Genomic DNA, 16,454 nt, shown 5'->3' with positions numbered 1-16,454 from the left:
ACACCGGTGTTTTCACACTGTGATTTTTTAGAGTTCTAAATAATTGGGAAGCAATAAGCATTCCATTAGAATAGATACAGCCAAGATGAGAATAAAGACCTTTAAAGCCCTACATGGCATTGGACCAGATGACCTCCGGAACCGCCTCCTACCGCACGAATCCCAGCGACCGATAATTTCCCACAGAGTTGGCCTTCTCCGGGTCCCATCGACTAAACAATGTCGTTTGGCGGGCCCCAGGGGAAGAGCCTTCTCTGTGGCAGCCCCGGCCCTCTGGAACCAACTCCCCCCGGAGATTAGAATTGCCCCCACCCTCCCTGTCTTTCATAAACTACTCAAGACTCATTTATACCGCCAGGCATGGGGGAGTTGAGATATTCCTTCCCCCCAAGGCCATTACAAGTTATGCATGGTATGTTTGTGTGTATGTTTGGTTTTTATAAATAAGGGGTTTTAGCTGTTTTATTATTAGATTGTCACATGCTGTTTTTATCATTGTTGTTAGCCGCCCTGAGTCTACAGAGAGGGACGGCATACAAATCCAATAAATAATAATAATAATAATAATAATAATAATAATAATAATAATAATAATAATTATTATTATTATTATTATTATTATTATTATTATTATTATATGCTGTCACTCACAGTATCATATTTGTCTCTCCGAAGGGGCAAAGCACTCTGCATAATGCTCTTTGTTCTTTTTGTACTTTTTAGCCCACTCTTTAGCCAAAGCAGCTCAACAACATCAAATGGGAAACAGTCCCTGTTCTCAGGCTTATAATCTTCTAAAAAATGTGATAGAGAGGATAAAGAAGGAAGGGGTGAAAAAAGGAAAATTGAAAATTCCATGATGCATGCACACGAAACTCCACACACACACTGCCCACCATGCAGTGACAGGCCCCATCCAGTACGAATGGGATCAGCGATCCGTTAGGACTTTTGAATGGATTCCAGAGGCTGGGCTGGCCACGTGTGTGCCCGATATGTATGCACATGCTCCAGTATGAGATTTTGCTTCTATGCATACACCTGAAGCGAAATCTCACGTGAGGACACTTGCGCAGGTGAGATTTCAGCAATTTTTGCCCTTTTTTTGGCTTCTGCGTATACCTAGAAGCAAAAAAAAGGGCCGATGCTTGTGTTGTGTGGGCCGAAATCTCACCCACACAACACAAGCATCCTCATGTGAGATATCGCTTTGGGTGCATGCACAGAAGTGAAATCTCACGCTGGGGCTTGCGCATATGTGTCAGGCACCCATGTACTCACGCCAACCTCAAGATCCCGTACTAATAGGAAAAAGTAAGTGGAGCCCTTCGCTGCCCCCATGCATGCACATAGGCCTCACTAAAAAAACTAAGCAGGACCAGACCTATAAAAGAGAATATTTGTAACTCAGTGTTGACATGAGGGGCTATTGGTGCTCTTTGAGCTTGCTTATTTTCTTGACTATGTTTCATTACCCTAAATAGATAATATCATGCTAATAAATCTTACTCATTTTTAAAAAAAAAATATTGAGTTTATTCATTAAAAAAACAACTTATAAACAAAAACATACAAAACCCCACATAAGACAAAAAACAAACTTTAAAAAAAACTTTTACAGCTTTTTTGTACTACTGTATTTCCAAATAAAGTCACACTTTACAATATTGCTATTTTCATTTTGACATTTGCTATTGTTTGTCCAGTTCTATCTTTAATGGTTTGAGTCTCTTAAAAGGTTTTCCACATTTATCTCTTCCACTTTAATTCTATATGAGTCTAATTGTTTTCATAGGGAAAGAATGTAAAAACATTTATAATTTCTACATGGATGACCCTCATTCTATAACCAAATTTGAAGTTCTTTATTTTATTTATTTATTACTATTTATTTATTAATTGGATTTGTATGCTGCCCCTCTCCGTGAACTCGGGGCGGCTCACAACATACATAGAATACACAATAAAACAATTTGATCCAATTAATAACAGGTAAAAAAAAATAAAAACATCCTAAAAACTTAAAACATTCAATTTATTATTCACTCAATAAGTCACTCTGGGCACATTAGTTGGTCAGTGGGGAAGAGAGATGTAATGGTCCTGGGACCATTAGATCTCTCTCCCCCACTGACCAAGGCCTGGCGGCAAAGATGAGTTTTCAAACTTTTTTGGAAAGCAAGGAGGGTGGGGACAGTGCGGATCTCCGGGGAGAGTTGATATTTTGTTTTAATCACTTGTACCATTTGTTCCATGCTTCATAAAATGCTATATCTTCCTTCTCATATATCTCCATTGTTAATTTATACATCTTGGGACATTCTAAAATTTATCTAACAACCATGGAGGATGTGAAGATGGTATCAGTTTTCCCACTCTGAGCATAAGCAATCCTAGCAGCCATAGTTACATGAAGTATTGTATAACAATCCTCTTTTTAAAACATTCCTCTAAAATTTTCCAGTAAAAAAATCAATCGTCTGTTGTGTAATTTATTCCAACCACTTTTTATTTTGTTCCAGAATAGTTTAATTTTTGGGCAAGTCCACCAGAGATGATGATAGGTCCCTTGCTTCTTCTTGCACTTCCAACATTTTAGGGACACCATCAGGAACGTCTTTGCCAATCATGCCGGGAGCAGATGCCAGTATAGTTATTTTCCTTATATGATGCCGCCAGGGTCAATTTATAGTTTGCCTCCCAAATTTTATCCAATTCTGCCAGATTGATTGCATATCCAAAATTTTGTGCCCAATGATTGTCCTCTTAACCACTTCTTCCTCCAATCTGAATTGTAATTGAAAATTATATAATCATATATCATTTTTTTCTTCTAGGCCAAATAAAATTTTATCTAATCCTTGTTCATTTTGGAATCCAAATTGTATTGCATCTTTCTTGTACCATTATTGTATTTGCAGATAATGCCACCAATCCAGTTCTATTCCCATTGATGTGAGTTCTTGCTTTGTTTTGAGTTTTTCATGATCAACCAAGAGTTGCTTGTATGTTACTATTTTTTTCTCACCCAGTAAGTTTGGGTAAATGATTGCTTCTATCATTGATAGCTATTTGGGGATTTTTCTATAATGCTCGTTCTTGATTTTAAGCCAAATATCTTCCTCTATTGCCATACACTTGGTTATCTCCTTCACCATCATCTCTGGTTATTCTCTTACGTTTAAAAATGAACAAGCACAGGGGAGGGTGGCATCCTGGTATCAACATTTTCTCCCAAACAAAGTCTTTTGTCTGCTACACATATGTAATAGAGAAGGCAGGCATACTGCCACAATTTCCTTCTCCATTTCACATATCCATCACTGTATAATAACATCTGCAAATGACAGGTTTATTATATTTTATTATACTTTATTATTTTCTTGCAAACATTTACACCTAAAAGTGTACACCATGAAAACATGCTGCACTAATTGCTATAGGGGGCAGTTCCAAGCAAGTATACTTAGAATTATAGCGTAAAGGATGTCAGCTGGGTTTCCTGTTTAATTTTTGTTAGATTGTTTGGTTTGGTCCCTGTTGGGTAATGAATCTATAAAGTGAGCAGGTAATGGCTCCTTTATGACCCCAGTAACTAATCTGTGTGTTCTCATTAGTGGGCTTTGGCAGAATTTATTTTCTGCAAATAAGGGAAGAAAATCAGGAAAGGTTTGACTGCTGATAAACAGTTTGTCATAGAGACTTTGGTACACGGTGTACAAAGAACAGCACAAAGGGGAAAAACAGTCTAGACTAGTTTGAGCATACACACTTCTCAGCATTTCTTTTAAGCTTCCTTGTCAGCGACGTAAGCATTGCAAAAGAGGATGGGTGTTTAGACTACTGTCTTGGGGGTGTGAACTTGAAAGTATGTTTTCAGTGAGAATAGTTAATCTTAGGGAATCTACTGTAGCAGCAAGCTGGCTTGACCTGTGAAAATTGCTTTTTATTTTTGTGTAAGAGTGAAACAGTAAGAATGGAATAATAACAAAAACTAAGTAATCCTGCAATTGGTCTTTGGCTCTGCCATCTCATCACGTCAGGATCTCAGGGAGCCTATTCTTATCTCTGGCTTGCAGTACATGTTGCTCGTGATACTTTATAAGCTCTTCCAGGTACAGGGTGAGGTATTCAGTTCATTCAGGACGACAGCTTAACCCATAAAGGACAATTTGGTCTTGAGAAAAGCAGGATAAACAAGAAGCTGAAGGGGGAGAAAGGACAGCTACATTCCAACTGTGTGGACTGATGTCTTACATCCAATGAAGGGCTACCAAAATTTTTACTACAGGACACCCTGCATTTTCTTCAATTTCTTTCAGTGCAAATTGGGTGCTATGGGCAGGAAGTGGCAGCCATGATGGTGTGCTTGAAACCCCACCTATTTTTATATGTGCAACCCACATAAGAAAATATGTGCAGCCTGGCCTTATCCTGGATTAAAGATTGGATAACCTTAGAAAATAGAAGATTATTAAATTTAGAGGGTTATGATCTTATGCTTGGCTGGTATGCCTTTATTTGGCACGATAAAGATAAAACGCATTCCTACTTTAAGAAACATACAATGAGAAAATTTTTATTAGAGGTGTGGAAGGATATAAGGAAATACCACTTTTTAAGAATTCCAGACTGGATCTTTCCAATAGAAGCAATTTGCCACCCTAATTTAATTCAAGAAAGGAAGATACCGAAATACAAAGAATTAATAGATGAACAAATGGAATTAAAATCTAGACAAAAATTACAAGAAGAGGGAATAATAATTGATTGGTGGCAATATGTACAGATCCAGTCCAGGTATCAAAGAGATTAAAAAAATATACACATTTAGGAAGAGTAAAAATTATTTAGGGAATTTGTTAATTACAAGTCAGAGAAAATTAATAGGGAAAGCATATAAATACATGATTAGCCATAAAACTACAGATCAGATTTTAAAAGATAATATGATAAGTTGGTGCAAAAATGTAGGAAAAAAATTGATTTGGATTCCTGTGAAAAGGTTTGGACATATAATTGGAAAATAACCAAATCAGTTTCATTGAAAGAAAATCAGATTAAGATGTAATATAGGTGGCGTCTACCACCCAATAGAATTGCTAAGATGTTTCCAAATATGTCCCAAACTGCTGGAAATGCAAACGAGAAATAGGTTCTTATTATCATCAGTGGTAGACTTGCCAAAAAGCTAAATTATATTGGAATAAAATAGAAAGGTGGTTAAAAGAAATTACCTCGCAGGAGGTTTAAAAAACTCCAGAATTTTTCCTATTAGGCATAACCAACCAAAATTATATAAAAAAAAATATTTTATTTAATAACTCATATCCTTACAGCGGCCAGGATTGTATATGCACAAAAATGGAAAGGAGAAGATAGGGATGAAGTACAGTGTTCCCTCGATTTCCGCGGGGGATGCGTTCCGAGACCACCCGCGAAAGTCGAATTTCCGCAAAGTAGAGAGGCAGAAGTAAATACACCATTTTGGGCTATGGACAGTATCACAAGCCATCCCTTAACACTTTAAACCCCTAAATCACCATTTCCCATACCCTTAACAACCATTTACTCACCATTATTACTGGTACTCACCATTGAATAAGACACTTAGTGATCCTGATATTTATAAACATAATTATTTATTAACAATAATAAATTTTTTTTGTTATTTATTTGCAAAAATTATTAGTTTGGCGATGACATATCGGGTAGGAAAAACCGTGGTATAGGGAAAAAACAGCGAAGTATTTTTTAATTAATATTTTTTGAAAAACCGTGGTATAGGCTATTCGTGAAGTTCGAACCCACGAAAATCGAGGGAACACTGTAATAAGAAAAATTATAGTGTGTGCTGAAATGGATATGATGACGAGGCTGTTAAATAATCAAGAAGAATCTGACTTTTGTAGAATCTGGGAAAATATTTATGTATGGTTAAATTTTAAAAAAGTGAAATGATTTGAATATAAAGTAATATGTATATAATTTGATTTTTTGAAAGAAATGTTCAAATATATGAGAAAAAATTTCCTTTTCTACTCACTGCATTGATCTTATAAATTTCAGTGTTTTTACTTTTTTGTATTGGAAGGACTTCTATTTTGAGCGAAGCAACTGTAGCCCCTATATATTTTAAATGTACAGTAGTCCCTCACCTATCACTGGTGTTACGTTCCAGACCTGGCCGCGATAGGTGAAATCCGCGATGGGGAATTTATCGACTGATAGTACTTATTTAAGTTTTTATATTGTAATTGTTTGGTAAGTTTTCATTGTTTTAAGTGTTTATAAACCCTTCCCACACAGTATTTATTTTAGATACAGTATTTAAATACAGTATTTACAATTTTAGATATACAGTATATTTTTTTTTTAAAAACCTGCCGATCAAGTTCGGCGGGCTGTTTAAATCTGCCGATCGACTTCCTCAGAAACCCGCGATGAAGTGAAGCCGCAGTAGGTGAAGCGTGGTATAGCGAGGGACTACTGTATGTTTGTTTTGTCTGTCTTTTATGAAAATTAATAAAAAATATTTAAAAAAAGAAAAAGAAAATATGTGCAGCCTTGATTATGCCATCATGGCTGCCATCTTGATTTTTTTTAACCATACCCTGTATAGAACATTTCCTTGGTTGTTTCCAGGATCAGCTTCCTGCAGATAGTTCTTTAAATTCTTCTCATATGTAGTTTCAATGGAGTTTTATGGACCTTCTGTGCTCTTTTCCCAAGTGACGAATAGGAGCAAAATATTTAGGACAGTTATGAAGGATGGAAGAAAAAAGAGTGAGAGATCACTTGTGGTCTATGGTCTTAATAATCAAAGGTGCAGGCCCCTATTCACTGCAAGAGTTAAAGACACCAATAAACTCAAAAAACCCTTGGAAATTTAATTTTTCTAGAGTCAAGAACATAACATGAGGCCTCCTGGTTTATATGGCATTCAGAATCCTGCCATAACCATTTTTTTCCCTTTTAAAACTGAAGGGAAAAATTATGATGCACATGATAATGTATATGTTTAAAGTTAGTAAGAGTCAATGAAATGAATTGTTGTTTTTAGCCTGACCTGAACCATTATATTTTGAACTGTAACCACTCCACTCAAAATGAAATGTTGTCTTGGCCTAAAAACATTTGCATTGTGATGCTTAGAATAGCAACAGCAGTATTTTTACATTTAAAAATGTGAATGCAGGGAATTTAAATCAGTGGCTCTTATTTTTTTTTCCTGGTCAGTGGGATATTTTATACCTTATTTTCTCAACCTTTGAAATGTCACATGGAGTATGTCTGGTGACCCAGCAAAAAATTGCCACCTATTTTCTACTCTCTCTCTCTCTCTCTCTCTCTCTCTCTCTCTCTCTCTCTCTCTCTCTCTGTGTGTGTGTGTGTGCCTTTAAATTCATGGTTCCCAGGCTATTTTGGCCATGCCTCACCTGACCATCTTTAAAATCCTGATCCCCTCCCCACCCGCACCCCACCCCAGTGACATATAATTCTTACTATTCAAAAAGCGAACTACTGCTCATGCGGAGCAAGTCTAAAAGGCCATTAACTTGTTTTAAACAAGTTTCCAACTGTCCCCATTAAAAATAAATTGTCCCCCTGTGGAGCATGGGTCCCACTTTGGGAACTACATCTTTAAACCAATGTTGACTCCTGTCTAAACAAGTGCCCACTGTTTTCTTGGCAAGGTTTTTCAGGAGTGTTTTGCCATTGCCTTTTCCTAAGGCTCAGACAGACTGATTCACTCAAGGGCACCCATTTGGCTTTTCGCTAAGCCAAGACTAGAACTCACCGTCTCTGTCCAAAATTGATGGATATACACCTATAAATTACCATGTACAATCTGTGAGTGCTCAGTGAAGCCAACTGTGAGACAGGTAGAGATTCATGAGCAAAATTATTTTATATTTCTTAGGCCCTCTGAGCTAATTTACGAGATGATCTTGTAGCCTGGCAAAGTGTCTAGTCAGCTTTAGGCTTCTGATGTAAAGTATTAGGGCACTGCAGGGAAGCAATCCGATCTTTATATCTATCTCTGTTTCTTAAAAATCTGTGCTAAAAATAAAAAGATACATAATATTAACTAATGTATACGCTCAAGGGTGGGGTACCCAGACCGGTGGGGGGAGAATGACGCAGTGGGGTAGCAAAAATGGAGCTCCACCCCAGAACACCCAATTTGCACTGAAAGATGTTGAAAGAAAATGCAGGGTGTCATGCGTTAGCCATGCCCACAGTGTGGTAGTAAAAATTTTGGTAGCCCTTCACTGTACACGCTTGATACAGAACCTAAAATCTAATTCCATAAACTTGCACCCTAATGTATTATTTGACATCCCAGCTTCTACCATAGGGAAAATAAGAGTTTCTCAATGGTAAGCAGTTTTTCTTCTTTTTATGATCCTGTATGAAGCCCCTTAATTGAGGGTAGAGTTGGGGAGACTGGCTGGAACTGAGCATTTGCTGACCAGATGTCTTCCTGACACCTACAAGGAGTTTGCAGCACATGTGTGTGTGTGTTCTCTAAGAAACAAACATCTGCCATTACTAGCATTGAACTTTCAATCTTCTAATTGGAAGGCAAGCATCTTCACCACCAAACCACCACTAAGATAAAGGTATCTTAACTAATATAAAAATTTTTGGCCCAAGACAGGTTGGGATCAAATATCACTTCTACACAAATAAATAATAAATGATTAAAAAGTGAGATCCCCTTATATCAGGGGTGGGCAATTAATTTTGCCAGGGGCCACATGAGCGGACCCCAACCTCCGCGGGCCGGTCATAGACACTTCATTCCAAACTGACCTCTCCAGCTACTGTTAAATGGACCGGGGAAAGGCGGGAGGAAGGATGTTCCAGCCCAGCCACACTCTTGGGATCAGCAGCTCCAGGAAAACCACGTTGCTGCAGCATCCCCCGAAGACCAGCCCCACAGCCAAAGAGGGGGTGCATACTGCCTAATTCGGAAAAGAGCACCAGGTCCAGGGCACCTGCAAACGCGAAGCTGGCACTCTGAGTGCCGCCCACACTTCCTGCTCCGGGCCCGCTTTTGCCCTCCCTCCGCCGCTGTAGTTCTGCAGCTGCCTCCCTGCCAGGCAGCCTGATGGCGCTCCAGAGCGAGACAGACTACATCTCCCAGAAAGCCCTGTGCATTCTGCCCCTTTACACTTGTCCATCTCTCATCCAGGCCTGGTGGGCTTCCCAGAGGCCTTCTGGGAGTTGGAGTCCATCCTTCTTCATCTTGAGTAGGAGTCGGCAATTAATTTTGCCATGGGGCCGCATGAGCAGACTCCGACCTCCGCGGGCCAGTCAGATAGCGGGCGGGCCGGTCATAGACATCGGACGGGCCGGATGCGGCCCGCGGGCCACCCCTTTCCCAGGTCTGTCTTATATGGAACTTGTTGAAAGTTACAACTGAACTTAGAAAAAAAACCCTGCTCATTATATCACAAACTGACAAACAGAATTCATTCATGGATTATAATACAATTTGTTTGGGTGTGACTTAATAGATTACACAAATTCAGTCAGCATTGTTTATTAATTAGCATAAATGACTTAATATGCTGCAAATCCAGCCAATCATGATTTGTTCAATAAGCCATGGTGAAGCAAACCCCATCTCTGTGCAGTTTGTGAACCCAAATAAAAAATAAAATGTAAAACCACCCATGTAGCTTTTACAAAAACTCATTATCAGGCCACAGTTCCAGATAAAGGGTTGGCACTGAAGATGCTGGGAGTCTTTCAGCATCAAACGCTTGATACGATGCCAACAACAACAGCCCTGTGCCAGAGGGCAGACATTGCATCAATGTTTATCCAGTGCTTTAAAAAAGAGGTGGCAAGAAAAAGAGGGAGGGAGGGAGAGAAAGATAGAAAGAGAAAGAGAGAGAGAGAGAACCTGAGAGCTCATATTCAAGAAGGTGACTGAATTTTAGGGATTTTCAGGTGAAACTTTGCTGCACTGGCACTTCTTTCACTGCTAATGCATGTTGATTTGCATATAAAATAATAGCCAGGTTTAAATGTATTTGTGTATTAGTCTCAATTTACATGGATGGTGCATAGGCATGAATCAAGACAGGAATTGCAATTTTGGAAATACCTAAAAAGGCAATAAAACTCAAAGGGAATATATTTATTTGAATCTATCAGGGCCATAAAGAATGATAATCTGGCATGTGATTTACACCAGGACAAGTACAATTGTATTTTGGAATATTACTGACCACCAATTGTTTCAAAGACTCACCGTAAACACCTAGATAGTGTAAATCGCATTCCAAATATTGGGAAAATGAATGTGTGCCTATTGCAGTTCTGTCTTCAGCCTTCAGCAACTAATTAATATTAACCTCTCCAAACTTGACTGTAAAAAATATGACTTCAGTAACCGAGTTGTCGAAGCGTGGAACTCATTTATTTTATTTTATTTTATTTTATTTTATTTTATTTTATTTTATTTTATTTTATTTTATTTTATTTTATTTTATTTTATTTTATTTTATTTTATTTTATTTTATTTTATTTTATTTTATTTTATTTTATTTTATTTTATTTTATTTTATTTTATTTTATTTTATTTTATTTTATTTTATTTTATTTTATTTTATTTTATTTTATTTTATTTTATTTTATTTTATTTTATTTTATTTTATTTTATTTTATTTTATTTTATTTTATTTTATTTTATTTTATTTTATTTTATTTTATTTTATTTTATTTATTTATTTATTTATTTTGTCCAATACACAATGAGGGTTTTAGTGGGTATATATCTATATACACATAGTAAAATACATGATGAAAGTTATACAGGAGATACTCATAGTAAAATATATCTAAGAAATAATAGAAAAGAAGGTATAGTAATAGAACATATCAATGAAAGAATAGAAGAGATATAGGAATAGAAGAAAGGTATAGGAGATATAGGAGAGCAATAGGACAGGGGACGGAAGGCACTCTAGTGCACTTGTACTCGCCCCTTACTGACCTCTTAGGAATCTGGATAGGTCAACCGTAGATAATCTAAGGGTAAAGTGTTGGGGGTTTGGGGATGACACAACTCGGTTACTAAAGTCATATTTTTTACAGTCAAGTTTGGAGCGGTTAATATTAAGTTTAAATCTGTTGTGTGCTCTTGTGTTGTTGTGGTTGAAGCTGAAGTAGTCGCTGACAGGCAGGACATTGCAGCATATGATCTTGTGGGCAATACTTAGATCTTGTTTAAGGCATCTTAGTTCTAAACTTTCTAGGCCCAGGATTGAAAGTCTAGTCTCATAGGGTATTCTATTTCGAGTGGAGGACTGAAGGGCTCTTCTGGTGAAGTATCTTTGGACATTTTCAAGGGTGTTAATGTCTGAGATGCGATATGGGTTCCAAACAGATGAGCTGTATTCGAGGATGGGTCTGGCAAAAGTTTTGTAAACTCTGGTAAGTAGTGTGAGATTGCCAGAGCAGAAGCTACGTAGGATTAGGTTTACAACTCTTGAAGCCTTCTTGGCTATATTGTTGCAGTGGGCTTTGGCACTTAAATATTTTGTTATTAGTATACCAAGGTCTTTAACCGAGTGGGGATTATCTGTGATAATTTGATTATTCAGTTCGCATTAGGATTCAGATTCTTCTTCCCAATGTGTAGGACAGAGCATTTGGAGTTGCCATGTGGTAGACCACTCAGAAACAGCATTAAGGTCTTTTTGGAGAGTAGTTGTGTTATCGGTGGTGTTGAAGAGTTTTATATCATCGACGAAGAGGACACAGTTGCTTGTGATGTAATCGCAAAGGTCATTGATGTAGAGAATGAAGAGCATTGGTCCCAGTACACTACCTTGGGGAACACTGCTTTTAACTGGGACGGGGGTAGATATGGTGCTTCCTATTTTGACCACTTGTTGTCTGTTTGACAGGAATGCTGTAATCCAGCTATGGAGGGATCCTGAGATGCCATAGGATTTGAGTTTTAGGAGTAGTTTGTCGTGGACCACTGAATCAAAGGCTTTGCAGAAGTCAATATAAATTGCATCTGTAGATTTCCCTTGATCTAGATGAGTTGTCCATATATTTTTGCAGTGGAGGAGCTGCAGGTTGCAGGTTGGTTTTTTTCTGAAACCAAATTGTTTGTTAAAGAGCAAATTATTAGTTTCTAGATGGAGAGTAATTGATTGGATTATAATTGATTCCATGACTTTGCATGGGACGCAGCATAGTGAAATTGGTCTGTAGTTATCTACAAGAGAGGGGTCTCCTTTTTTGAAGATGGGGATGACCATTGCTTTTGACCATAGCTTTCTTGTTTGTAATTTTCTTATTGAGATGGGGAGGTTATTTTTTTTGTTTATGGTACATGTTAGAGGTACATGAAGTCTGATGATAATTTTCATTTTGAGTAGGAATGTGTTGTAGAGGTCATCAGTAGTGTAGCATTCAGAGAATAGAGTTTTCCAGTTTAATGTTGAGAGGTGGGCTTCAATGAGTTCGTAGTTCGCTTTTTACCGGACTCCATAGTGTCATCCCCAAACCCCCAACACTTTACCCTTAGAATATCCACGGGGCAAGTACAAGTGCACTAGAGTGCCTTCCGTCCCATCCTATTGCTCTCCTATATCTCCTATACCTTTCTTATATTCCTATATCTCTTCTTCTATTCTTTCATTAATATGTTTTATTCCTATATCTTCTCTTCTCTTCTTTCTTAGATATATTTTACTATGAGTATATCCTCTATAACCTTCATATGTATTTTACTATGTGTATACCCACTAAAACCCTTATTGTGTATTGGACAAAAATCAATCAATCAATCAATCAATCTTTATAGAATTTGGGTTGAGGAATCATCCCATTCCTGAGGTCTATGTTAGATTTGTGTCTCAGGGAAATTTTAAAACAAACTATCATTTCAAGAGATACAATACCAATAAAGGACAAAAAGAATAATTACAGTTATACAATTAATGTGCAGTGCATTGAATTGTTTTTATGGCTACCAAGGATTACAGAGGAACAGAGACGGATGATGAGCAGAACTATAACAATAAAGTTTCTAAAGTTATATTTTAAAAAAAGGATGAAACCAGGAAAGATGCCTGGACTAGATGGATTATCAGGATCTTATTATAATTGTTTAGAAAGAATTTTTGAACTCTTACAAAACACAAGAAACTCTATCCTAGAAGGGAAAGGTACCAGAGAGTTGGAAAGAGGCTAGTATAGCATTAACATCTAATGAAAGACAAGATTTTACTTTAACAAGAAGCCAATATTATTATTAAATAATGACTACAAATTGTTCACAAAAATTGTAGCTGGTAGAATGACAATAATTTTGCAAGAATTTATTCATCAAGATCAGTGCAGGTTTTATCTAAAAGATAAAATACAATTTTAGATATGTGTTGGACATTTTGGAATGTTTGGAGCAACATAACGAAAAACAAACCACAGTAATTTTATTAGCTGCAGAGAAGGCCTCTGACAATTTCAACTGGGCTTTCTTGTGCAGTGTTTTAGAACAGTGTTTTTCAACCAGTGTGCCGTGGCACACTAGTGTGCCGCGAGACATGGTCAGGTGTGCCGCGAAGCTCAGAGAGAGAAAGAAAGCAAGAGAGAGAGAAAGAAAGAGAAAGAAAGAGAGAGAGAGAGAGAAAGCAAGAGAGAGAGAAAGAGAGAGAGAGAAAGAGAGAGAAAGAAAGCAAGAGAGAGAGAGAAAGAGAGGGAGGGAAGGAGAGAGAGAGAAAGACATAGAGGGAGGTAAGGAGGGAGAGAAAGAGAGCAAAAAAAGAAGAAGGAAGAGAAAGAAAGAGGGATGGAGAGAGAGAAAGAAAGGAAGGAAGGGAGAGAGAGAGAATTTTTTTGTCCAAACTTTTTTTAGCCCCCCGCCCCGCTCAATGTGCCCCAGGGTTTCGCAAATATAAAAACTGTGCCACGGCTCAAAAAAGGTTGAAAATGACTGTTTTAGAAGATAGGTGTTTTGAAGAGAACTTAATGAAATGGGTAATATTGATTTACACTTTACAGAAAGCACTAATAAATGTTAATGGAGTTCTAACAAAACCCTGTGTGATACAGAAAGGAACAAGATACTCTGTCCTCTTTTGTTTACTTTAGTTCTTGAAAAACTGAATAGACATATACAGTAAGATAAGGTGAGAGAGGATTTTGGGAGTAAAAAGTAGAATAGAAACTAATAAGTTAAAGGTTTTTACAGATGACTTGGTGCAGGCTTTGGAAGATCCTTTAAAGCAAGGATCTCCAGCACCTGGGAAACAGATTGGCACCAATCTGAGGCCCATGAGGAACTGGACCTTGCAAGTGAGCGAAGCCCTATCCACACATGTGTGGATCCAAGCAGCATGTAAATCCAAGCCTTCCCCAGTCTGCTGAAAAACTACCCATAAAGGAACCAATTCCTGGTACCTCAAAGGTTGGATGTTGCTGCTTTAAAGGGAATTGAAATATTTATGGTGAAATAAAAAGACTTTGATGCATTAGTAAATTTCAAGCTTAATAAACAAGATGAAAATATTAACAAAATATGAATATAGAAGATCAAACATACAGTAATGGAGGAATAAGCTGGGCTTAAGATTCAGAATATGGTAAAATATCTGGGTATCACTATGACAAATATGAACTCACCATTGTTGTATAGCATGGATGGCGAACCTATGGCATGGGTGTCACAGGTGGCACACAGAGTCTTATCTGCTGGTACGTGAGTTGTTGCCCTAGCTCAGCTCCAATGTGCATATGTGTGCTGGCCAGCTGATTTTTGGCTCACACAGAGGCTCTGGGAGGGTGGTTTTGGCTTCCAGAGAGCCTCCAAGGGGATGGGGGAGGACACTTTTACCCTCCCCTGGCTCCAGGGAAACCTTTGGAGCCTGGGGAGGGCAAAACACGAGCCTCCTGGACCAACCAGAAGCTGGGAAACAGGCCGTTTCTGGTCTCCAGAGGGCCTCCGAGGGGCAGGAAAAGCTGTTCTCCCCAGGCATTGAATTATGGGTATGTGTACTCATGCAAGTGCGATAGTGCACGCACACACTCTTTCACACGCACACGCACTCACCCAAGAAAATGCAATAAATAAATAAATAGATAATTTTTATTTTTTTTAAAAAATGGCAGCACCCACGGACCATCACTGACCAATCCGATTTGGTGATGTCATTATGAAGTCACCAATGGATCGCTACCAGTTCGAGTGAACCAGTCTGAACTGGGAAGAATCCCTGATAATAGTAGTAGCTGGTAGAAGTTATTCTTACTGCATTATTCAGTATTCCTAATTTATGTTTTATTCTTGTTGTCCATCAGAAAATGCTGCTAAAGTAGACTTTCTACTGCTAATGAACATTCTGAGCCATGCTTTCTAGTTCTTCCTCTGGGACAGTCTCTACAAGTAATGCCTAGTAGGCCGGCAGGGAGAAGGGGAGGAACCCAATGGAGCAATTACAACACATCCATGTTGTATACAACACATCCAACACAAATACTTTACTGCTGGTAAAGTATTTAGCACTCTGTAGGTAACCAGGTACCATACTTAATAGCAATAGCAATTAGACTTATATATCGCTTCATAGTGCTTTTACAGCCCTCTCTAAGCAGTTTACAGAATCAACATATTGCCCCCAACCATCTGGGTCCTCATTTTACTATACTTTGGAGGTTTCAAGAACATGGTGTGATGAAAAGTGTGGGCAACATTGCATCATATTCACAAGCAAGATTAGGAGTTTTTAATATTTCATTCAATTTGGAAGGTCTTTCTAAAATTATGTTAAGCCTATTTAAGACACACCTTGCAATGTTTATATGTTTTTTGTTTCCAAGTGGGAAATTCAATTTTCAATGTTTTTGGACTCTTCCTGATGAAATTTACGGTATAGTTAGGATTGTGGGTGGGGCTGAAAAAGAAGATTCAAGGGCTGCTTGTGGTTGAGTCACTGTAGGTTTCCCACCCCTTAAGAATTTTAGCTCTGTATGGTTATAGGATAGTGGATGAATCAGTGACAGGGGTACCAAGAAACTCCTGGCTGTTCTCTAAACAAGGCAAATGGTTAGATTATGGGAATACGAAAGACCTGTTATTTGAGTGTTATACACAAACCTTTTAGAATTAGTACTTTCTTGATTTCAATTTTTCCTTCTAAGAACAATAACATACCAAGAGTGAAAAAGATTGTGGTAAACCACATGAGTTAAAAACAAGTTTCAAAAACCTAAATGATAGCTTTATCACAATGAGTCATGTACACTGCTATTGCAAGTGAGGCACATGATTAAGTTCTTCAGTTAATGCATTCATAACTGTTTTACAAGGTAGATCACTGGAAATTTTTTATGATGTTATTGACTAAGGAAACTAAGCTTTACCATAGAGACAGAGAGATGACTCTAAAACAGTGTTTCCCAAACTTGGCAACTTGAAG

This window comes from Erythrolamprus reginae, chromosome 2 (assembly GCF_031021105.1).
Source record: "Erythrolamprus reginae isolate rEryReg1 chromosome 2, rEryReg1.hap1, whole genome shotgun sequence".
Classification (NCBI taxonomy): domain Eukaryota; kingdom Metazoa; phylum Chordata; class Lepidosauria; order Squamata; family Dipsadidae; genus Erythrolamprus; species Erythrolamprus reginae.
Note: the sequence above shows the minus strand (reverse complement) of the source record.